Source organism: Microtus oregoni, unplaced genomic scaffold (genome assembly GCF_018167655.1).
Source record: "Microtus oregoni isolate MIOR12 unplaced genomic scaffold, Mior012 000007F_ref0000211, whole genome shotgun sequence".
Taxonomy (NCBI): Eukaryota; Metazoa; Chordata; class Mammalia; order Rodentia; family Cricetidae; genus Microtus; species Microtus oregoni.
The window spans coordinates 30387622-30413867 of NW_024543066.1; the positions used below are offsets into that span (position 1 = coordinate 30387622).

General features: G+C 36.4%; 1 long non-coding RNA gene across 1 annotated transcript in view; it reads right to left on the reverse strand.

The window, feature by feature from the left end:
- Nucleotides 1-17138, reverse strand: part of LOC121450515 — a 129065-nt gene extending 111927 nt beyond the window's left edge. Inside the window, exons 1-2 of the long non-coding RNA XR_005974621.1 lie at nucleotides 17096-17138; nucleotides 14289-14353 (exon numbers count right to left, since the gene is read on the reverse strand). This is a non-coding gene — a long non-coding RNA (uncharacterized LOC121450515). The remainder of the gene's footprint in view (nucleotides 1-14288; nucleotides 14354-17095) is intronic.
- Between the last annotated feature and the right edge of the window lie 9108 nt (nucleotides 17139-26246).

Genomic DNA, 26246 nt, shown 5'->3' on the forward strand with positions numbered 1-26246 from the left:
ATTATTCGCCAAAAAATAAGCATTCACTGAAAATAAATTTAAGCTTACAAGGATTCTTGCATATCAATGAAAAAAACTTTCTGTACCTTTATGAAAAACTGCTGATCTTTAGAGATAGCTTATATGACTAAAATTGTGATGGTGGATCAAGAATATATCATATAGCAATTGCATAGCGTATGTAATGACTTGAGTTTATCCATAGCTTACAAAAAAATCTATATGGAGGTATGTGAATATAATGTCACCTACCTTGATCGTCACAGTCACATTTGACTAATTTCCTTTACAATTTCATAGATACATTTTGCTAAGATGTCACTTTATATGGAAAAACAATGAGGAATATATAAAGAATGCTCTAGGGACATATTGCCATTAAAATTATTAACAATGTCTTCATACTTTGTTTTGTGCGATTTGAAATGGTTCATGTAGTTCATAAGTTGTTTCATTCCTTCAGATTAAGTGATGGCTTACAAATCTGTTTAAATGCTTTTGAGATCTACAAATAATGTATCAAATATAGAATTCTATAAAAATTACCAGTGGCTTACTTGTGATGTACCTGTGACTGTAAGGGAAATATGTGCGATTTAGTTAAGTAACTCCAATGTACTCCATTCCCAAAGGTGAAAACATAAAGACACTAATGATCTTCACACTTGAAAAGGTCCTTGTCTAAGTTGTAGCACAATTCCCCCAACTCTTTAAATGAATGGGTTTATTTTGTTTAAATGTGTCCCTCAAACTGTTCTCCAATGTCAGAATTTCTTGGAATGAATACACACACACACACACACACACACATATATATTTCTATAATAATAATATATATAGCAACTGCATAGCTTGTATATATATATATACAAGAATATATATTCCTATATATATATATATATATATATATAATTTGCTTCCTGATTAACTATAACACATAGCTTATGTTATATTAAGCAGTTTAAAGACCAGGAAGCATAAATCTGTCTGTTGCATGAATTGCTTTTTCTGGGAGAGGCGTGAACAAATTGTCTCTTCAGTCTAGATAGGGCACTAGGTGCTGACAAAATCAAAATTCCACTTCTGAATGTAGAATACAGTAACCCTTCTGCTCTCATCTATGGAAACGAAACTTCTCTACTCTTCATTTCTGGAAGGTCTGTGGGATTATGGTGTCTGTGATGCAGAATGAGCATTCTGAAGTCCTACACACAATTCCACAAATATCAGCCTTACTATCTCTTTACAACACCATGCTTTCCATACTTCCTACATACTTCCTACATAATCTCCCAATATATACTATAAAGGAAGTCACTGAGCCGGATGAGTTACTGACCTGTTGATATTAGTGTCTAGTACTCCCTGGAGTGCTTGCATAGATATCTGCAGTACTGACATTAGGAATCATGGAGATTGGTTGCTTTGGCACTCATTTTGAATATAAGACAAATGACTTACAACTTAGTTGATAGAATGGGAAATGAAATCTTAACCAAAAACCAGTGTTAGAGAATTTTCTTTGCATGCCGAAGACTGAGATCACTGAGTTCAAACTCTGATTCTACACAATAAAAATAAGTTTTACAGTTTGTTTCATTTTCTGCTTGTCTTTTGTTGAACCATTGAATATGATATTTGCCGATATTTGCAAAGACATCCCACAGAAGCCCCACATTCATATGAAAGATAGACATTCAAATTGTATAAAGGACAATGCCTGTGTTTCCATCAGTTGCTAGATGAAGGTTCTATCGTGATATTGAAGATATTCAGGATTTATTCCTACTGCTGGAACTGACTTTTTGGAAACCTGTTCCTTTTGAATGGATACCTTGTTCAGCCTAAATATAGTAGGAAGGTCTTGGACCTCCCCAAGGCAATGTGCCTTACCCTCTCTGAGGTGTAGGGGGTTAAGGGAAGGTAGAGGAAATGGGAGGAGGGGAGGCAGTGGCAACTGGGATTGGTACATAGAATGAAAGAAAAAAAGATAGTTTGTTTTCTTTTAAAAAAAAAAATAAAATAGCCGGGAGGTGGTGGTGCATGCCTTTAATCCCAGTACTCGGGAAGCAGATGCAGGCAGTACTCTGTGAGTTCAAGGCCAGCCTAGTCTACAAGAGCTAGTTACAGGAAAGGCTCCAAAGCTACAGAGAAATCTTGTATTGAAAAAAATAATAAAATAAAATAAAGGATAGTGACTATCTCTATTTTTATGTCATTTCTAAATGTCCTCATTGATATATCCAACTAAAAATCTTCAATGTCTATTAAATTAAGATGTACAAGTTTGGTTTTTGACAGTCTAATTCCCCTATCACAGAGAAGGTTAAGTTAATGTTTCCAATAGTAGATGTTTCTTTTCTTCTACATCACAGGTTCTAAACACATGGGTCAAAATCCCTTGGAGTAGAATGACATTTTCACTGAGTTCGCATATCAGATATTTACAATACAATTCGTAACAGTACCAAAATTACAGTAATGAAGTAATAAGAAAAATAATTTTATGATTGGGGGTCTAAAGGAAGCAGAATTAGGAAGGTTGAGAGCTACTGTTCTAAATGATCAGTAAAGGCAGTCAGTAAAGGCAAGTAACAAAATACAGACGCACCCATAGATAGTTCTGTAATTGTGAATATGTGGAACCCATTTATAAAAAGTAGTGTTTATTTGAAAAGGAAAGTTACATTTACATATTACTAAGGAATCTATGTCGATAGATAAGTTATAAATAAATTCAGATAGGATGCTTTTGTTATCTGTTTCTAGTATATTTATGTTGATGAAACTTTTCAAAGCTAATAATAATTTCATTTGGAAGAGAAACAATTTGATAATACATCATCCAATACTTTAGCAAAAATAAGTTGAGAATCTGGATTTTTAACTCTCTTCTCTATGCCAAATCTAAAAATTAAAGTTCTTTGAGATCAGCTATACAAATTGTCTGAATATTAATTTGAAACTTTCAATCATAAAAAATAAAACAAGCAGATGGGTCTCAGCTTCTTCAGAGAAGTGCCTGTTTCTTCTTTTGATCAACAGAAAAACAAGAAAAGAAAATGAAATAGAACACCCAGCATTTCACATGCATCGCTGGACTGTATGTATTCACGAGATAGTCAAGGGTATTTGTGTTAGAACACACATTCTTCCTCACTGTGTTAACGCTATCATGTTGTAGGACTTCTTTGTTAGTATTTGAAAGAAGTTATTGGCTTAGATTTAAGTTTTTAATGCTACATAGTAACCTTACTTTTGCTTAGAGATTAATGTGTATGACATTTGTATAATGTTTATAAAGAGTAGAAATCTTGACTTAACCTTTTTTTTTTTTTTTTTTTTTGGTTTTTTTCGAGACAGGGTTTCTCTGTGGTTTTGGAGCCTGTCCTGGAACTAGCTCTTGTAGACCAGGCTGGGCTCGAACTCACAGAGATCCGCCTGCCTCTGCCTCCCCAGTGCTGGTATTAAAGGCGTGCACCACCACCGCCCGCCTTGACTTAACCTTTTATTATGTCAAATGCGACATGCAGATACTTGAACAATCTACAGTGCCACTAAATATGAGAATCGCATGCACACTTCACATGCTGAATACTTGGATTCAGCTTTTTGTGCCTAATAAAACTTATAGAACACTGACTCTTCTTGATAATCATTCATCTTAACTTGCTACTTTGACACAAACACCTAATTGTCATCACTATTGCTGGAACCTTTTGGAAGTATGATGCAGAGAGAAGCAATTTGATGTTTAAAAAAGGAAGTGGGGAGATGCTCATAAATAAATTTTAAGACTTATGCATTCTTAATCCTTCCATATTGTATGTTTAAAATAAGCACACTCTATTCGGGTGACATTAAAAAGTTGCTCTCCATGCTATAAAGTCTTTGTTTTCATGTCTGATCACACGTGTTGCAAAAATTGTTCCTGAATCATCTTTTGGCTCCTAAGACACCAGGTTTTGTACGATTTGATTTTTTAAAGTCTTTTTTTAATTTTTGTTATTATAATACAATTACATCATTCCCCCCACCTTCCCATCAAACTTTCTGATATACCCTGCTTCCCTTGCAGAAGGAAGAACAGAAAGATTTGTAAGAACCAGAGGATTAAGGATATTGTGTCTCTAATAGTGTCAGATCTACATCCATAGCCTCACCAATATGACTACCCAAAAGTGATATGATCAGTGATGATAACAAAGACACACCAAAGTGGACAGGGGAAAACCCATGAGTCCTCAACTTGATGCTCACTTTTATGTTATTTCTCACGTGGCATTCTTTGTAATCTGATAAGCTGGTGATGTATACTATGTTCTCAAGTTCATACTGATACTATCCTTCTGATTAAATTAGCATGATGCTGAGACATTTATGAACTATGTGTCGAATAATCCTATTCCCTCACTGAATTGCATTCTAATCAAATGTTTTCAGGTGGAATTTGTTTTAAACTAAAATATTTGCTTTTCATCTTTAATATCTTACATCAGGAGAATTTTATCTCTGCTAAGGGACATCTGTCTTTCCCTATTTCAAGAGAAGGATGTTTCCAAGGAATACAATCATCATGTTTTGATACTTGATTATTTGAAAATATCTCAGTTCTCCACTTAGAATGCTTTACTAAGAATCCTACTTTGTGGACTGATCCCAATAGCTTTTGAACTGTTCTCTGAATTCCAACACTACCAACTTTTTAGTTTTACAAAACTGAAAAACAAATAAAAAATAGTGATTTTGAAACACACAAAACACAAAGTGTTGATGCTCTATTCAAAATTTTTGAACAAAAATAGTGTAAGAAACAGTATTTCCCAAGCATATCTTTTTATAAATTATAGGGTGTAATAAATGGAGGATTGTAAATGCCTGTGAGCACAATCTGAGAGAGTCTGGCCTATGTAAATGAAGACTGTGCTTTCATTTCCTGGCAGCTCAGACCCAAATAATACAGAAACTATATTAATTACAACACTGTTTGGTCAATGGCTTAGGTGCATTCCTAGCTACCTGTCTCTTACATTCAAGTTAATCCATTTATTAATGTATGTGTAGCCATGTGGCCTTGGCTTACCAGTAATATTCTGGCATTTTCTCCTTAGGCAGCTACATGGCGTCTCCTTGACTGGGCCTACTCTGTTTATATATCTCCACTCGAATTTCCCGCATGACTTTACTCTGCTAAGCCATTGTCTGAAACATCTTTATTCATCAACCAATTAAAGCAACACATATACATAAGGACACCCCACATCAGGCCTATGTGATACTCTCAGTCTTCTTTGTTACACCGGGAATATCCCTTACATGCACATATACATGCATACGGCTGACCTCATTCTGCCTCTCCTAGTGGCAGGGACACATTGCAAACCATGTGCTGTCCCTGTTGTTGTGTTCTCTTCTTGAGAAACTCCTGATCCACTCTGCTGTATGCCCCCAAGAATTGCTGTCTTTACCGTGATGTTCAGTTTTACGTGATTTTCAGTCATCTGAAAAATCTCTACATCTTACCAGCTAAGGCTCCGGTGTCTGTGCATTTTTATTCCTGGGTTGGGACCAAAAGGCTGTAAGCTTTGATAACCACTGTTTTTATTGAGGCAGTCACCACTCCAACATTCAACTATGACGGTAGTTGGTATCCCACACAACCCTTATCATTCTGCATTCGTTCTTTACTTGTATGCTTTGTAATATTCTGATGCTATGCAGTAAAATTGTTAGCATCATTTATTTTCTGTACAGTATTAGTATTCTAATAACAGCATGGGTAATCATTAAGTATTAAATGGAAAAGTATAACATTGGATTTTAAGTTCCTATTTATGCATTTATGATTTTAGCTTGCAAAAGAATGGAAGATTATGGAATTGCTACTATCATGCAACAGGCAAACTAGTAAACCACTAAAATTTTGAGAATCATCTGAGTAGAAATTTTATTTTCTTTCATTTGGAAGAAGACTATAAAGAAAACAAACTTTCAAGGGGAAAATTAAAAACATATAGATGCTGGAGCATTATAAATCATTTGAAATTAGGAAAGATGAACTACATAAAATATCAACAAACTTGTATAGTAAAATTTAGCACGATGAAGCAAAAACAGTGTATGGAAAGTTATATATGAAATGAATTATTTATATTACCAAATACACAGTCTAGGGGAAAGGCATTGCTAGACCAGACAAGGAAAATAGTTAAAGGAATAAAAAGAAAACCACTCTACATGTAAAAATTCATTTGCAGATAACCCATCAATATCTGGAGCTACATTTCTTAAAATCAAGTTAAATAAATAAATGACTGAAACCACTTGGACAGTTTTGAGTAAATTTAGAATCACACACACAAAATAGTAGAAATAAAATTAAAATACTAGTGCACAGATGATAAGATTTTAAAACATTCTTCCTTAAGTTTCCCATCCCTAAGAAACCCACACACTTCCTTTGAATATCTTCTTGGAGTTGATAATAAGAGTTCTTCCAAGATCCTTATGTTGAGTTACCTCTAATAAAACATCTCATTGGGTACACATGGCCTGGTCCTATCACAGTAAACATACATTGACAATCAAAAAAAAAATCTTCATTTCTCCTTCCCTTCTTCTCAGTAGCAAAACCCTAGCTCCATAACATTAGCACTGTAGCCAGTTACAAGACCTTTTACAGGTTTAATTTTGTTTTTGTTTGTTTGCTTGCTCGCTTGCCTGCTTTGTATTTGTTTTAGTAAAGCCACTGAGGTATTAGTGGGAATACAGGTGAGGCTTTTGAAGCAGGCTATATTTATTAGAGATGGAATTCACCTGGGTGGAGTCCGTGGTTCTTCTGCCTTTGAAGGAGCTATGGTGAGCAGACCAAATGATCAACAAGCACATGCAGAGTTCAAGAAAAAGGAAAATTCTTGAAACACAAAGTGGAATAAATGATGGTTTGTGTATTAGGAGATAGAATCACCAAATCTCTCCCATACACTGCTTTTGGAAATGCTTTTCTTTATTTCAAAGCTATTTTCCCCTCCTGTCTGTGGCCAATAACAACACTAAACTGAGAAATGGTGCTGCTTTCTGCATGACAATTTTCTAATATGTCTCACTTAGTAAGTGTAACCTGAACTACATGTCTAATTGTCTTACTTGAATATCTAAAAATGGTTTTTTGTTGACATCTGAAAAATATTAGCACCTGTTTTTTGAATGACTGACACATAAAATACTCAGTTTCGTTTCTCTTTTAAAATCATACCCGAGCTCATGAGTTGCATTGCAGAATATAAAGTTCCTCCAGTACTGAAGTAAAAGTTATGCTATGATAAATTAATTAGAGAGTTTCAAAATGTAGAATAAGCATAATCATCAGCACATTTGTCTAAATCATTTGATTTAAGAGGTGTTCTTGGTGCGTGTGTAATTTGATCAAGGTGACCTAAGAATGCTTTTATGAAGGAATGACTTGGTATGACTGTAACTAAGGAAACCCACATTAAAATAATTATATATAACAGTGTTCAAAGAGGTTGAAGAATATATGAAAAAAGGGAAGATCAACTATGAATAAAAAGGAAGGAACTAAAAGATAAAACCTGATAATGTTTCTAGGCTTAGTCAGTAGAGATTGTACCTGATTTAAATAAATGAATTTGTATTCTTCTTGAGCTTCATTATCACAAGTCCAATTCTGGAAGATATAATTGAATTCACAAAAATAGTGCTATGTTATTTGAATGTGTTTGATGACACAACTGCCAATTCTCAATTTGCTATCGGGGTCACTAGGATCCATTTTTCTTAAATACACCACCCCTCCAGGAGTATTACTTTGTCCAATATTGTCAACAAAACATTGACACTCAAGCTACGGCTTATGTCAGGAATATAGCTTTAAAACATTATTCGAAAATTCAAATTAGAAATATTTAATCATTCCCTTTTGTCTTCCAGAAAACTTTCATTTAATCACTCCTTTTCTTATTATATAGCTTTCTTTTCTCTACCTTCTAAAAGTATTGCTTCCTTTTCAGCTCCGCAACTCTCATTCCCCTGAGTCCTAAAAGCACTCCATTTATTTAAACGTGTTCCCCTGTGAACTGCAACTATTACTTTTGTTTCCCCACAGCTACGCTCCTCCAGGTTGCTGTGTTTGTTGTCTTCAGCTCTCCGTTTTTTTAAGTCAACCCCCTGCGTTCTCCCTCTTACCGTTCTTTATCCAAGAATAAGACATGTCACTGTGACCAGGATCTGTTCTGTTAAATAGTTTTCTTTTGCTGTGACAAACCTTTTGGATGAAAGTGTTATTTTAGCGGATGGTTTCTGAGCTGTTAGTCCATGCTCAGCTCATTCTGACATAAAACCTATATAACACCATGGTGATTGGAGCCTGTTGGAGTAGAAGCTATTCATATTCATACAGTGACTACTATAATATGAATAAGTTTAAGGCCACATCCACATGAGCCCTAAGAAAATAATCCAAATGTCTTTTTCTCTAACAAGGTCCCACCTCCCAATAATACCGCCAAATAGTGAAACTATCAATGGATTACCTATTGATGAATCCGCATTATTCTAACTTCTCTCAAAGACTAAGTTGACACCCTAGAGACAAACACCTCAACACAACACTTATCTGGGAGCTACCTCATATTCACCCTATATAACTAATGGGCTAACCCCAAATTTAATGTTCTGTTTCAGCTTACTTAACCTGCCACCTGCCTTCTTCAAAGTGAATCAACCCCTTCTCCTCCTCAATACACCCAGGTTCCTTGTTTCTCCAGAATTTTGCATAATGTGGCTATGGTGTAAACTCAGTGACTCTTGCTTGAGTTCTTTTGCCTTCTGCTAACTGTTCCTTGGCTTGGTCCTTACTGTTGCTGCATCCTACTCAATTACATACTTTCATCCTCCTGTTCACCAGTCTATATCTAGCATCCATCCATCCAGTTTTTCCTTGAACTGAACCCAATCTTGCCCTGTGACCTCTGCATTAGGTTTGCTCTGACCCCTGTGACTCACAACTCCCTGACTGTCAGCAGGAGTTTCTTCTCTACAACATTGTTAGGTTCCTTGTATTAGAAACACAGACTCTGGTGTCCTAACATTATCAAAAGTCTCAAACATACTCTCCTTGGTTTCTTTTTTTTTGGGGGGGTGGGGGGGGGATTTTCGAGACAGGGTTTCTCTGTAGCTTTTGGTTCCTGTCCTGGAACTAGTTCTTGCAGACCAGGCTGGCCTCGAACTCACAGAGATCCGCCTGCCTCTGCCTCCCGAGTGCTGGGATTAAAGGCGTGTGCCACCACTGCCCAGCTCTCCTTGGTTTCTTACATGACACACATATAATACCAACTTCTCCTAAAATCTCCACCCCAAATCTCAGTCCCTTCTTTGTCCTTCAAAATATAGTTATCCCCACATGTTACATATAAATGTGCCCACTACTGATTTTTATTGTGTGTTCTTCTCAGGTTTATATGCTATATCAATAGAAGGAATCTGTGTTATTTTGTTCAGCGCAATAACCTAGCTGAGATCATTGGGCAGAGTAGCAGTTCAGTAAAGATTTGTTGTGTGAATGAATAAACTTTAGCATCTATACCTGTATTTCAGTTGTCAGTTTTAGGATTATAATTTATTTACCATTTTCTCTTTACATGCACACCTAAAATAAACACTCTGAAAGTGTTTGTCACTGCTGTTTCTTTGTTTTCCAGTGCTTTATCTAAAGAGTAGGTATGTTGTATAACAAAAGGCCAAGAGTGAAACCATTTCTAAAGAAAAACTAAAAGAAGCTTGCCAAAAATCCGGAGATGACTAGTAAAAAGAAATTCCTCTTACAAATCTAAGAGAGAATAGTATGAACTCAGAAACTCCTGCGCCCAAACTGTCAGTTCATCACGCCCCCTTAATGCCTGTAAAAAGACTCATGAGCTGTTAAAACTTCTGTGCATCCTATGTCTTTTTTGTAAAATACAAGCAATACCATATAACTTAGGATGGCTGGAAGTGAAATGTGAAGTAGGGACCATAAGCTTAGTTTGGCCCATAGTAGGCATACTGCACATGCGCACTCAAGAAGTGATGCATTATCAGGGTCATTTGCTCTGCATATATGGTTCTAAGTGTGCACAACTGCTTCTCTGAGATTCCAATTTCTTGTTGTTCCTAAAATCTCTGCTACTCACTTAAAAGCTCAGACCTTACTTTCTAACCAGTGAAAGGAGGGGATGGGCTGGATGGCTTCATAGACCCCTAGCAACACTAAAGGTTCAAGCTTATATGAATGCTCAGGAGCAAGGCAGACTTTTTTTTTTTTAAACAAAATCAACTCTTGCCATTGAACATGAAAGCTCTGAGACATTTCTTTTTGCACTGATGCTAATGGCTGTATTCAGAGGCAGCATGGGATCTGGGCTCCACACTGATTAGGAGAAAGAAACATGACTCATGTTCATCTTCATCCCTGGAGCAATGGTTCTTTCTAGTCAAAGGCTAAAGTTCTTGAAAAGAAGCAAAAGGCTATTAGTGATTAAATAAGGATGATAATAGTAAGGGGCACATGTGATATTCAATGTTATTTAGCAAAAGGCAGGGCATGGGTATTGAGAAGGAGAATATCTGTTAGATACATAACCTTCTTCTGAATGCTTGGGTCAAGACAGTTGAATTGGAAAAACTAAACTAATGGGGCTTGGATAAGTTAATTACCATTTAAAAATATTACAATTTTAAGATGAGTTAGCAAATTTGTCCTTTAATTCCATTTGGATTCATGAACAGCTCTTCACATACTCTGACCTTAGCCACCAATGTGGTGAAATAAACCCTTTAAAAATGATGTGGAAGTGTTTACTGAAAAAGTCAAGCCTTTAGAGTACATATTTCTTGTCATCATTTTTTACTATAAAACAACTGATTCTCAGGAGAAATGGATTTATGTAGGAACTTGATTAAATGTGGCTCACTGGGGTTGGAGAGAGAACTTAAAGGTTAGAGCACCAACTGCTCTTCCAGAGGACTTAGATCCTATTTCCAGCATCCACATGGCTCACAACTGTCTGTAACTCACGCTCTATGGTATACACACTTTTCTGGCTTCCTTGGACTCCAGTCACCCAAGTGGTTCACAGATATCCATGCAAATAAAGCACTCGTATACACAAAATTTCCATTTCAATATTTAAAAATTCTTGCAGTAAAGCTCTGGGAAGGCAGGCATCACATTGATCTGGATTCTGCTCTGTGTCTTCATCTCTATCCCCATTGCACTATAAAGTAGTAGCAGCTTCAATTTATTTGAGCTCCTTAACAGCTGACAATTCTTGCACTCTCTGCCACTTGGAACTGACTTCTGGCATCTCACACTGGCATACACAGTCTCCACTGTTTCTAGGTTCAGAAAAGCAAATGAATATTGCACAGTTGTTAAAAACACAGATTACAATGCCAGATTGCTAGGATTCAAACCTTGATTCTGACAATTATTAGATGTGTCTGACTTTGGGTGGGATATATAGCTCCTTCAAGCCTCAGTTCCCTTACCTGCAAAATTAGACTAATAGTACTTAATAGGTATTTCCATGGGAATAACATCGGTTTGTGGCACTTACTAAGCACTTAGCTAGCACATGCTGTTTTAAGCTTCAGTCAATTTACTGAAGCTAAATTAATTTATAACTACCTAGTCATGTTTCTAGGCTTCTTGTTTATTCTGGAAAGAAAGTACAGATCCTACCATGGAAAGCAGTGAAAGTAGAAAAAATTAAAATACGTAATTATTCAGTGTATCAGTCTTTTCATTAGTAAATCCTATAACTTCACTGATTCTTACATTTAAATTATTTTTACTGCACACATACAACTGAAACTTCAAGTCATGTATTATTATTTCTGTTATTATTAAAGAACTAAGTATAGTGACAGTGTATTTTTTTTACCTGTATAGAGTTTATAAAACTTGGTCACAATAACTGGCATTAATAATATTTTTTTGAAAATGCTTTTAAGGGTGGACTATATACCATGGAACTATATTAAAGTGGCACAGAACAGTTCCAGGAGTTCCTGACCCTTGAATGAATGGTAAAATGCAGAAGGCCAAATGCATTTGACACTCTCTGGAACATTCATCACCATTCCAATAAAGGAAGAAGGACAAAGTGATCAACTCAGAAGCCCCTTATCTTCATCTAGTCTTTATGTCTGTAATTGTAATACCTGCCACACTAGAGCTGGCTTGCCAGTTCAAGGATATAGATGATGTTTCTTAAAGTCCTGTATTATTAAGCCACTCTTAGAAGCAGGGATTTTAAAATAAAGTATTGGAGCATTTTCATGGATAACATAATGGTATACTTTTCTCTTCCTGAAACTGGAAGCAAACTTTAAGATTAGACTATGGGTATGCTTTACCCAAAATGTATTATGACCCAAAGTTTTCTTTATGCTAGTCAGCAAAGCCATGCCAGAAAAATGTTCTAAATCTATCTCATTAGATACAGCTCTAAGCAAGTTAAAATGGATACAGCCAAAGTAGCTCAGTCAATATTAATTATCCCTCCTAGACTTCATACAGAACGCAATGGCAGAGACTTAGAAAAAAAATAGCCTCTACAAGATACCAGCTTTGCTTTGATATCATTGTCTTTGGGTAATAAAAATTAAGTTTGAACCTACTTTGATTAGTAGAAGGTAGAGAGAGACATTTAAGAGTCTTGTTAAATGTCTAAGTCTTATTTATAAACCATGGCTATTACTGAAACAGTATTCAGTTTTTCTAAATTTTAGGGGACTGGAAACCTCATAAGGAAATGCATTAAATGTCAATAAAATCATGGAGGGTAGGAAATGAGAGAGATGTGTTGAGGGGAGCTGCGGGCAGCGTTCCTGCCACCCGGCTCCCAGCCACTGGCTAGTTTTACCTGAAATAACAACACACAAACTGTATTCATATAAACACTGCTTGGCCCACTTCTATTAATGTGTATAGCACCATGAGGTGCACTTACCAGGAAGATTCTAGCCTACGTCCATCCTGGGTCGGAGCTTCATCACGTTTGCCTCAGAGAGGAGAGCTATGGAGTCTGAGCTCGCTTCCTCTTCCTCCCAGCATTCTGTTCTGTTTACTCCACCCACCTATGTTCTAACCTATCAGGCCAAGCAGTTTCATTATTAATTAACCAATGAAAGCAATGGATATATGACACTCCCACATCAGAGATAGGATTACCAGTCTGAGTCAGGGCTCTGGTTGTAGTACATGGAGGAAGTCTGCCATAACGATTGTAGGTAAAATAGATACAGTGGGATTCACCAGGACTGATTGCAGCAAATTATATGTAGGCCAGGTGGGACAAGAAGATTGGGATATGGTGTCAGCATAATAAGGCCAGGTAGATACAAGGTGTTGGGTTGGTGCACAGGTTGTGTGTCTATCCCAAGCCTAGATGTTAAGGATGCTATAAGTGTGGCTCATCAGATGGGGCTGGGACACTGTATGACTTTAGCTAGATCTGAATGTTGGAGTGTATAAGGGCAGGATAGGGTTAGGAAGACAGATGCAGCTACACAGGAAGTTCTGACCAAGCTTGGTCATCATGTCCTATATCATAAAGTTGATTATACACAAAATAGTCTTATCTTCCAAACCTGGCACCAATTTTTCTTTTAATACTTTCAAAATAATAAGCTAAATACACTTATTCTTGATCTAATTAACAGAGGTCACCTGACCACACTCCTTATCTTTGAGGGGCTTTGTATAACACTGATCCTTCTCTCTCAAACCCCATTATTCTTCTTTCTCTGTCATTTCAAATCATTCATCATTTAAATATCAGTTCAAGTTTCATCTACTGTATAAGTAAGTCTTTAAGTGGAAAAACTCTGGTTTCCAAAGTCTTTAGTTGTATTTTTTAATTGTCTCCCATTTATAAGATAATTGTTGCAAATTCTTACATATAAGGCATTGGTATGAGTACAAAATGCCTAAGAGCTAGTGGAACACAAACATGGATATTAGATTTGCTGTGCCAAACAGATTTGCTGTGATGCAAGAGTTTCACTGTGTGAGTACTGTGCTTTATCAATTTATGAGGGATGTCTTCACACACTAGGGTACAAGGAGGCTGCCTGGATTTCTAAAATCCAAGGGGTCTATAACTATAAAATCTCTTTATTATCTACAAATTAGTGATATGGTCATATGCAGTTATGACATTGACTTAAATGGACGTAAACACACACACACACACACACAAAAAAGGGCACAAACTGGAGTTTACCTGAAAGAGGAGAAGCACGGCACACAAACAGCAGTCCTCTCTCATCTTCTGTGTCCCCATGTTTCCTTTGAATTACAAACCATGTTTAATTTGACTTTGTTTAAAAGTATTCAAGAACCAACATTTTTTTTTCAAGATTTCACTTCTGGATAGTAAGCCCTTCGCTTTAAAAATTTGTCCTATTGTCTCAGTGTGTGGGTGCACCCCTCGCGGTCCTGAGTTCCTTGCTCGTGCTCTCTCTCCTTCTGCTCCTGATTCGGACCTTGAGATTTCTGTCCTGTGCTCCAATGTGGGTCCCTGTCTCTGTCTCCTTTCATCGCCTGATGAAGGTTAATATTCAGGAGGACGCCTATATGTTTTTCTTTGGGTTCACCTTCTTATTTAGCTTCTCTAGGATCACCCACACACTGAGACAAAGGGAATGTTCTATTGGGAACTCACCAAGGCCAGCTGGCCTGGGTCTGAAAAAGCATGGGTTAAAACTGGAATTGCTGAACAGGGTGGACAATGAGGACTACTGAGAACTCAAGAACAATGGCAATGGGTTTTTGATCCTTCTGCATGTACTGGCTTTGGGGGAGCCTAGTCAATTTGGATGCTCACCTTACTAGACCTCGATGGAGGTGGGTGGTCCTCGGACTTCCCACAGGGCAGGGAACCCTGATTGCTCTTTGGGCGGATAAGGGAGGGGGACTTGATAGGGGGACGGGGAGGGAAATGGGAGGCGGTGGCGGGGAGGAGGCAGAAATCTTTAATAAATAAATAAATAAGTAAATAAAAAGTTTGTCCTATACTCTCTCTAGTGTGTCATATGCTGTGGCTAGACACTGATCATTTAATTATATTGCACACAATTAAATACCTGATGGCTATGTTAAAAGAAAAAAAGATTGTTTATTAAGAAAGTAATGCGTTTGCTCCATATCAACTGTCAAATGCTCAATTGCCACCAACTGTCAATTAAAAATGAATTAACTTCTGACTTCAAGAAATGATTTTACTGTATGCTTTACTTTAATGTTCCCAATTTATCCATGGCCATCATAACTGTATATCTTATCAATCAAAATTATTTACCTAAGATACCATAAGTCCAGGTAAAGTCAATATCCCAGTCATCGAAATCCTTCCATATTTCTTGTGTTCTGAGATAGAGCTTTGTTTATAGGATTTTTTTTCCCTGTACGGTTCTGTTTATCTACCCAGGTTTCTTTCATAGTCAGAAAAAATGGTTCCACCTGCCTCAATTACGCTCCGAGTTAAAACAGTGAATAACACAATTGCTCCACACTGCTGATTTTTGACACATCACATGCAGCTCCTATCTTATTTCTTCTCATGTGAACAACATTATACTTTTAACAAACAGCAGAAATGAATATTTGGGGAGTTCTCTCCCATAAGCACAATGTGCCCATCACAATCAGGAAATGAGTACTCACAAATTAATCCAATCTCTAATGGGCTAAACTATGTTTCTCTCTGAAGTTCATGGTTTAAAATTTGACATACAATACTGGTAAGACTCTAGTGTGAGGTAGGGGTTTAAGGAATTATGTATTCATATCCTTAGGACAAAAGGAAATGTAGACACAGGAAGAGAAACCAGTTGGGTAGATTAAAAAAAAAAGAGAGAGACAAGATAAAGAGAAAACAATAATGTGAATCTTTTCAAGTATAGGACATGTACAGAAAGCAACTGTGTCACACAGGGTCAGGAAGAGGACAATAAAAGAATGGGAGAAGTTTGAATATTATGAAGATATATAATTAAAGAAAGTAACAAAGATTGCATAAAGTCTAACTTTACTTCATCTGCTCATATTCATTCAAACCCTCAACCTGCGCAAACATTTAACCAGATAGTTCATTAAAATGTTTCTACTCTTTTTTCAAAGAGTTTCAGTTCTCTTTTTCAGTGTCATAAAAACATCTTTCAAAATCAATTCCTGCCATAGAACTATGAGTTTTTTCTTGAGTAAAGAAAGAAAGAGTGAGATCAGGTTATTATTCTCTGTCCCTGTCCCTACTTTTTCCCCACTTCCCTCCCCTCTTCTCCCTCTCTCTATCCTGATGTGGGAATGTCATATCAATCTGTTGATTTCATTGGTTAAGCAATAAAGAAACTGCTTGGCTGGCCCTCATAGGTTAAAACATAGATGGGAGGAGTAAACAGAACAGAATGCTGGGAGGAAGAGGAAGTGAGCTCAGACTCCACAGCTCTCCTCTCGGGAGCAGATGCCTCAGAGAGATGCCATGCTCCTGGCTCCTGGGGAGGCGATTCAGCTCCCACCCAGGATTGACATAGGCTAGAATCTTCCCGGTAAGTGCGTCTTGGCGTACAACACAGACGAATAGAGATGGGCTAAATTAATATGTGAGAATTAGCCTAGAAGAGGCTAGATAGAAATGAGCCAAGCAGTGTTTAAAAGAATACAGTGTCCGTGTAATTATTTCTGGTAAAGCTAGCCTTGTGGGCAGTGGGAATGCTGGGGACACAGCCCCGCCGCTCAAATTACTACACTATCCTCTCACTTTTTTTCCTCCCATTCCTAAGTCCCCTCCCCTCTTGCCCTCCGCTTTCTTCCTCACTTTTCCTGTCCTGTGTGGATCCACTAATTCAGTGCATTAACTTTAAGTCAGTTTCTCTTACAAAGTAGTGTGCTTCCATATGACTCCTTTCTACATACTTGTTGTTAATTGGTTCTTATCCCATCTTATCACCCTCATTCTCATTTCATTCATGTCTAAACCTTGCCACCACCAATATCCCTCCCTTTGCCCCCACCTCTCCATAACCATCAAACCTGATTGACAACATTCTTTACAGCTGAATAAAATCCATTGTCTTCCCAGGTAAAGCACACCAATTGTTTACCAAATATTCAGTGCTCAACCCTGAAAACAAAAACATATAAGAATCACTATATGTACTAAATCTGTTATATTGATGTGTTTAGAAATGTGTGTGTGTGAGAGACAAAAGAAAAGATGCCAAAAATTTGAAATAGAGTGAAAAGGTTTTGAAGTTGTTTTTATTTTCATGAACATTCTCCTACCCAAAGTTAAAAAGAAAAACTTGAGTTCAATGTTTCACCTTAGTAAGCAACAATGTTTCACATTAGTAAGCAACAATGTTTCACCTTAGCTAGCAACAATGTTTCACCTTAGCTAGCAACAATGTTTCACCTTAGCTAGCAACAATGTTTCACCTAGTTAACAACATTGTTTCGCCTTAGTTAGCGACAATAATGTTTTGCCTTAGTCCCTTTACCTTAGTTACTTCTCTGTTCATTTGAAGATTTCCTCCCTCCTTTCTCTCTGCATGGGAATGAGCTCAAATGTTAATTATGGAACTGGCCTGTGTGCCTCCACCTCACTCAGGATAGTATGAAAAGGGAGTACACTGAGGGTCTGGAGGGAGGAAAGGAAAGGGGAAAATGATATACTTCTATTGTAATATCAAAAACTAATAACAGAAATTAATTAGGCACATATGTTGGCAAGATGAGGAAGACAAAGCATTTCATAAGTGTATAGTTTGATCTCATACTTTGGTGAACTTCTGTTTAGGGACTATCAACAACATACAAGTGATTATCATATTTTCTTCTTTTGAAAGAAAATATAAGGAGAATGGAGTACAGGTTGTAAGGAGTCTTTCTCTGTCCCACCAGCCAGCTCCCAAATAATAACAAAGAGACTTATTATTACTTATGAAAGCTATGCCTTAACTGAGGTTTGTCCCATTAGCTTTGATAACTTAAATTAACCAATTTATATTGATCTATGTTTTGCCTCGTGGGTTTTTACCTTTCTGTCATTTTGCACCTCCTGCTTCCTCACTGTCTCTGCCTAGCAACTCTGCCCCATTGTCAACCCACAATTTTATTTCTCTTCCAGAAAGTCTCACCTACACATATCCTGCTTAGCTATTGGCCATTCATTCATCTCTTTATTAAACCAATAACAGTGACATATCTGCACACAGTGTAAAAATATCCCACAACAATAAGTATTTCCTTTTTTCATATACAGAGCTAGACCAGACTAGATTTGCATGTTTCCTTTTATAATTCATTCAGTCTCCAAAGGAGATTTATGTCTAGTTAACTATTTCTATGGAGCTAGAAACCATCTTATCATCTAAGAAAAAAGATTTGAGCTTTTCTGAGAGTGGGTATCTTTTCCCTGTCCCTTCCAAAACTCATTTTATTTTTTATCTAGTGTCCCCTAGAGAAATATGGTAGAGCTCATAAAAAGCTATGTTATCATACTGTGACTGCCTTCCATACCTCAGTTTTTCAGCTAATTAGAGCTGCAATGTGAAGAGTTGTCAACACTGAGCCCTTAGTGACTCACTGCAGTTCAGGTTTTGCTATCTGTACCAATGATTCAATGTTCAAATCTCTCTCTGATAATCCCCAACCAAGTTAATGTTTGTTGTTCATCCAGGGTCAAAGAGAAAGGATTTTCTCTGTGTCTTTCCCTATTTTTTGGATCAAAAGAAGAGTGGTTTATTTTTCAGTCTATTCAGATTTTAACTTTCTCTTAAGAAAAAAAGGCTCAGTCCCAAACACCTTGCCTGTGTCACTCAAAACCTGTTAGAGCAATAATATAAAGCTGCTATTGTCCAGTCCCAAGATGTGGATGCACTTCTGTATATTTGAAGAAATCTTCAACATTTTAACTGTGTATGATCAACCTTGTGTGAGATAAAATAATTTTTGAAAATACTGAAATAAAAGAAATAAACATCCTCATAAATTTTGATTTTCTTAAAAACCTTTCTTACCAGCTTCAACATTTCACATCTGTTTGTATGACTTTCAAAACATCTTCAATTTTAGATACTTTTTAACCTATACAGCCAATTGGATAGGTTTGTAGTAATGCTATTAGTTGTTAAAGTGTGACACCCCCCCCCCCCCCCAGCAACCACTTCAGCATCAACTTCTGCAGGATGTTGATCACCTGAGAAATCACCTGTAGGATCTACCCCAGATCACTGGGTGAAATACCCTGAGGGTTCAGTGGACTTGGTGTTACCATTTTAGTGCTTATTCAAGAGCTTCTCAGGTGTGAGGCCCATTGTTCTCTATGCATCCTTCCCTCCAGGGCAGATTTTTACTGTAAGGAATATACGTGAAGAGTGAGAGGATTAAAACTGGCAGTTGTATATCCAATAATATTGGAAACACAGTTTCTCCCTGTGGAGTCTTAAATGTCTATCCAGAGTAATTGAAGAGACACGAACAGTGTTTTAACAGCTCTGCAAGACTTAACTGAAGACATTGACCTTAAAATCAAAGGTGTTTAATTGTTAGGAAAAAATATAGATATTTCACTCTGCTCCAGGCTGTCATTCTTATAATTAACAGCCTAAGAGATTTCCTTTCAAATGAACATCAAGTAAGTGAAGGTGCTAAATGTTAACAACAGTTCTGAAGTCATTCGTCAGAGTTTCCATACACGGGCAGAGTGAAACTTTCTTAAATGTTCATTTAAGTCACTTACCACTGCAGCTGTTCTTAGTGAATGTTGGGTACTAGATAACCTGAATGTGTTAGTTACAAAGTTTAATATTCAGTAAGTATGATAGTATATTAAAGCTTTATAGTTATTAGCAAAAGTATTTATTAACTACATTTAGAGAATTGTTAGCAAAATGTAACAATACTGTTTGGGAAGCATTTGCTTCTACATGAAAGGGTGCAAGGGGTAAAGGGCTTTTCTTATTTTTGGTAACTCCCAAACAAAATGGGCAAATTACTGGCATTAAATTTTATATCAAAAAATATAGTTCCCAAAGCTGAAGAGATTGCAATCTGTAGAGTGCCTGCTGTGCAAACATGAGGAGGTGAACTCAGCTCTCCAGAACCCACAGGTCTCTACACACATGTGGCAGCCACATCTTCAAAACCTAGAATTTGGGAAGAACAGAAGCAGGAACTTAAAATCATCAGCCAATGAACCTAAGCAAAATGATGAGAAATAGGTTCAAGTAGAGATTCTGTTTCAAAAACTAAAGGTGGAGATGAATGAGAGACTCCAAACTTTGAATTCTGTCATCTACATGTACATATGTGTGTATGTATATATATGTGTGTGTGAATATGCATATACATATACATATATGTGCAACTAACAAGTATTAATCTGTATATGGTAGACATACACACATCCCTAACACACACACACACACACACACACACACACACACACACACACACACAGAAACAACCTATTAATACATTGGGCCTTTTAAGTCAATTTCATTGTAGTCAGGAAGATCATTTACCATGCATCAACAGCTTCAGGTCCTTAGGTGTGTTAAAGGTTAAACAACTACCTCCATATTTTTCTTAGAGGATCCTTTCCACTACACCTAGGACTTGGAGAAGTCACACCGAATGTTATGAGTTTCTTACTAGCTTTTTTTTTAACATATGACAACTTAAGATGATTTAACCCGAGTACAGAGACTCCAAGACCAGTTTTGTTTTGTTTTTTTATGAACAGATTAAACAGTCAACCACTGGCTCTGATGCACTAGCTCTTTACTCTGCAGTAAAAGTGTAATGCATTCTAGTATAAAAAAAACTGCCATTCTTGTATATTGTAGTGTTTTTTCTAAAGTTTACAACACACAATTCAAACAGATTATGACAACATAAATAATGGATCTATAGAATTAAGCATATAAACAAAGTAACTAAAAAAAAACTGACAGATATTTTACTAGCAGTTCTAGTGTCTGATATTTACTACTGCTATTAGGTAATCTAAACAAAGATTACTAGCATGTATGTTGGGTTCACTTGTGTTCATTTGGGAATGAAAGAAATACCACAAAGTCCCCCACCCTGGACAAAGTACTAAGAAATGCTGAGAAATGGAGAAACAGTTCTCCTGGGAAAAGAGCCACCCAAATGGTTATCTAACACCAAGTGATCAGCCCTGAAATCATATGCAATATGCCATATCGTTATCATTGTATGGACTGAGAGCAATGTATTTATATAATTTTCAATTATTATTGTTATTAATATTATATAATTAGAAATAATATATTCTTCCAAAATCTTTCTTGAATCATATATTATTAGCTCATAAATTTAAATACAGCGGCATTTTCTTATGTTATAATATTTCTAAAGAAAGGTTATTCCTTTTTCCTTTTCCTTCTTTCTTCCATTTCTTTTCCTTCTGATCCTCTGAGTTTAAGTTTCTTACATGAGCATGGAATCACAGTTATGTAGTGTAGCATGAACAGCTTAACAATAAATACAATACTAGTGATCATGATTCATGTTCCTCCAATGTGGTAGTTTGAATGTAATTGGCCTCATAATTTCATATGAAGTGGCAGTATTATGAGGTGTGACTTTGCTAGAGTGGGTATGGTTTTTTGGAGGGGGTAACTCTATTTAGGGTGGGCTTTGAGGTCTTGTATGCTCAGGATACTGCCCAGTATGCCAGTCGACTTCCTGTTTCCTGGAAGGTGTAGGACTCTCAGCTACCACTGCAGCACCACATCTGCCTGCACACCATCTTGCTTCCCACCTTGATGATAATGGACTGGACTTCTGAAACTATCAGCAAGCCACCTCAATTAAATGTTCTCATTTATAAGAGTTTCTGTGGTCGTGGTGTGTCTTCCCAGCAATAAAAACCCAAACTAAGATACCCAACAACCATTTACTGCCTATAGTTACTTGGGGAGGGGTGAGAATTTGAGTTCTTTCCTCTCCTTTTCTCTTAAACTCTATTAACCTATTTCTTTCCATAAGAAAGTGAAGATGATGCTATACTCAGCAAGAGCTTCCTGAGGACAAGAAGGAACTCCACATAAAGGACCAAAATCAACATCTTGCACATAGTAAACACACAGTAAGAGATTTGTGGCGGTAACCTTACCTGGCTAATTACATGGTGTAATTTCAGTTTTATGATATATATATATTTTAATTTGGACATACATAAAGAAGTAATCAATAGTTGAATAAAATTGATGGGAAAAAAAGGTGTTCTAATTGTGAGAATCAAGGAGAAAAATGTCCATATTAGTAATGGTCACTTTGTATTTTGTCTTTATAAGGCAAAGAAATCTCAACTCTCAACTTCCTTTATACTCTCTTTGTCTCCCTGGGATATTTCACTCTTCTTATGTTTTTACCAACCTTCTCTACACTAAAGTAGCTCATGTTTCACTTCAAAACTTCATTTCTTTGAATTGTCAAAATTCAGATTCATACATCTCAATACCTACTATATGTATTCTTTTTTTTTCAAATATTTATTTATTATGAATACAATATTCTGTCTGTGTGTATGTCTGCAGGCCAGAAGAGGGCACCAGACCTCATTACAGATGGTTGTGATCCACCATGTGGTTGCTGGGAATTGAACTCAGGACCTTTGGAAGAGCAGGCAATGTTCTTAACCTCTGAGCCATCTCTCCAGCCCATACTATATGTATTCTTGGATTATTTCAAAGATGATTCAAATTTAGCAGATGCACTGAAAATCACTGGAACTCATTTGAGTGTTGGGTATTTGAAAAATAATGACACTATCTATAATCCATGAAATCATATTTAAAGTTGGAAAACATCTTCACCTCCTCCATGTATGAAAACATAACACCCAACTCCCATCCACAATCATCTCTACACTACAATAGTCTTTGTCTGTGTTGTGTCTCCTTGCCTATGTGTCAAAGACTCTTTTCTGGCTCCATCTTCTTACTTTGCAGGTTCTTGTCTACCATACAGAACACTAGGAGAATTCATTGTTCAATAGGGATTATAGTTACTCACTGTCTTTTATTAAAATATAACAATTCTGAAATTCTCTTTACAGGGAATTTTCTTCTCTTCTGTCTCATGAAATTTGCCTTAGCATTCACCGCAGAATTTTTCACTTAGAGGACTTGGCATGGTATGGGCAATGGGTGTCAGTTAAATACTAAACTTTTTATACTTATTTATACAGCTTTATCTTTGTCCACATTTTGGTGTAGTGAAAAAGCCTGAGCCAAAAGGAACCAAGCCTGCTCAGTCTAGAACTGGAAGATTCATCAGAATGGTGATTTGAAGTGTTCTTTGGGTACAGCAGGGACAAAACTCCCATAGATATTCAGTAAATCAGTCAAGTGCAGATATCTCCTCCCAGACTTAAAAAAAAAGTTGTTTTGGACAAACTCTTGGGTGCTGAGGGATTGGTTTATCTTTAGGACATCATTCCATTTGCCAGGTACACAAGGTTCTAGTCCTAGGGAGATAGTAAGATTTTACTTTTCTGCTCTTTGCTTTGGCTTTACAATTGCCTGTAGTACTAACCTTAACATTGCTCCTACACAGAGACTCCAGGACTTTCCCACTGATGAGACATGAACACATTCATAAACAAATGGAATGAAATCCATAGGGATTCTCTGTTGGTAGAAAGTATATCATAATGTCATTAATAAAATATTGTTAAATTCTCCTTGGGTACTGTTCTGAAAAAGTTTGAAGATCTCCTCAAGGTTATTGGATATTTAACAAGTCCAAGGGTTAAATTATATATGTTGGGAGTAGGGTTGGACATTTTCCTAAGATGATTAGTAACAAAGGGGCCCTATGTGTGGGAAGTCCTACAAGTATGAGCAGATGTTGTGGGTTTTAGTGTGACATAAAGCTTAGGGATGATCGTTAAGTTTCCTATCTGATAAACAGATTTTGTGTCATGAAATCTTTGCATCCCAGTAAGAAAGCCTACTCCATCAACTGTGATATACATTCCTGATTTCTAAATTAACAAGTTGAGTTATTTCTCTGTATTTAGGGATGTTGGTCCTATTTTATAGGTAGATTTAATATTTGTATTACCATCACTAGTTTGCCAAATATTTAAATATTAGCAGTAGGTTAAGCACTTTGTGACTTATATAATACATTCATTTTAATACATTTATAAAGGAATTACACATATAACAGCTTCAGACCTTAAAGTTATAAAGATTACAAATAAGCCTGAAGTCACACAGCTGGTAGATAATGAAGCCAAAATGGAACCCCAGGCCCGTATGGTACTGATGCCATTGCTTGGTATGACTCTCATTAATCACCTCTCACCTGTGTAACAATTGTCAAGCTTCTATTTCTGCTTTTCTTGGTGGTATTTTTGTTGTTTATTTGCTCACCTTCCTGATTCGAGGTAGAATCATGAGTAAAAAATGCAAGTCTGATCTTGCAAGTTATTTCACTCTAACTGTAGTGGCTCCTAATTATTTCTAATATGGAAATAAAGCTCAGCATAGTGTCACATGGTAAGGGTCTGTCATGGTCTTCTACCACTCTAGTGGTTTTGGAGCCTGTCCTGGAACTAGCTCTTGTAGACCAGGCTGGCCTCGAACTCACAGAGATTTGCCTGCCTCTGTCTCCTGAGAGTTGGGATTAAAGGCATGTACTACTACCACCTGGCTTAAATCTTGTAAACTCTTATATATTCTTTGTCTTTTCTCCATTACAAGAAAGTATCCCAGTGATATAAGCCCTAATTAATATTTATTAATTGTATGAGTGAATGGAATTTTAAAATCAGGTGAATGGCATTTATGGTGTCAATCTTGCAAGAGTAAAATGTATTCAGTCTTCTAAAATGCAAATAAATCAAATAAAAAATACTTGGACAAGATAATTTCTGTCCCAAGAGTATATGAAGGGGTAGGAAGACACAAGGATTACTGAAATACAGGGAAACCCTCTCTAAACTGTCACAAGATATACAATGAAGTCAGAGATCTGCATTAGCTAGAGTTGAAAGAAAGAGTTGAAAACTTCTGGGCTAAAAGGATTTGGAACGTTTTTGAGATTAAAGTGCCAAGAAGTCAATGAGGGAGAAATATCAAACCTGCTGAGTAGTGGCCAGAGCCAGGTTGCATCTGGTCGGTACAGACATTATTAGAAAATCTAAGTCAATTGGCAATGGTTCTTTCCAGCATGACTATAGGTATAAAGAGGTGGCCCTCATCATTGATGCCCTGAGGAAGATTTTCAAGGACAGCGCAAGTGAGAAAGTGAACAAATAAATGAAGTACATAAGTTTTCTGTTATATTTTACAGACCAGTTAGATCCACATAAATTGATTCATATGATTTTCCAAACCAGTTCCTTAAAACTTTCAAGGATATAAATTACAGATATATTATTTCCACAGTACACAGTTCATAGGCAAAACCTAGAGAACTAACAAGACAGTTTTAATATATATTTAATATAAAGCTCATACTTTGAGTATGAGATAAAATGTTCCATTAGTGTAGTTTCTAAAATACTTTTAGATTGGGTGCTTTTAGAATCAAGTATACAGAGTAAGTAAATGATTACAAGTAAAGTCAAAATGTCTCTGTTTGCTTGACTATTTAAAGATTAATAAATTTAAAGGGAAAAGAGTAGTTAATAAAAAGAATGAATCATTTGGATTTTTGCTTTAGAGTCAGAATAACTATAATAGAATGAATTAAAGCCAATTTAGGGAATTCACCTACATAATCTATTTTGAGATATCTGACGGACTCCACAATAAATAAATATATACACAGGTTAAGATTAGTTTTTTCCCCATTATCTCTTTTAATTGCACAGAGTTTTAGGATATAATTGAATGAGAAATAGAGACAGAAATTGAAGAAATGAAACACTGATGAAAGAAAACAGCATAAGCATGACCAGGTGTATGATGTATCTATGCATAAATAAAAAATAATATTTGTTTATTACTACTTACTTCGAATCTCCTAAATACATTCAAGCCTCTCAGCATTAGTCATGCCACAGAAGAGTATAACAGAAGCATAATGTACTAGCTATATGTTTTATTACTGTGACAGAACTTCAAACCTAAACAACTTATCAAAGGAAAAGTATATTTTGTGTAATAGTTCATAGGTGCAATCCATCACTGAGAGC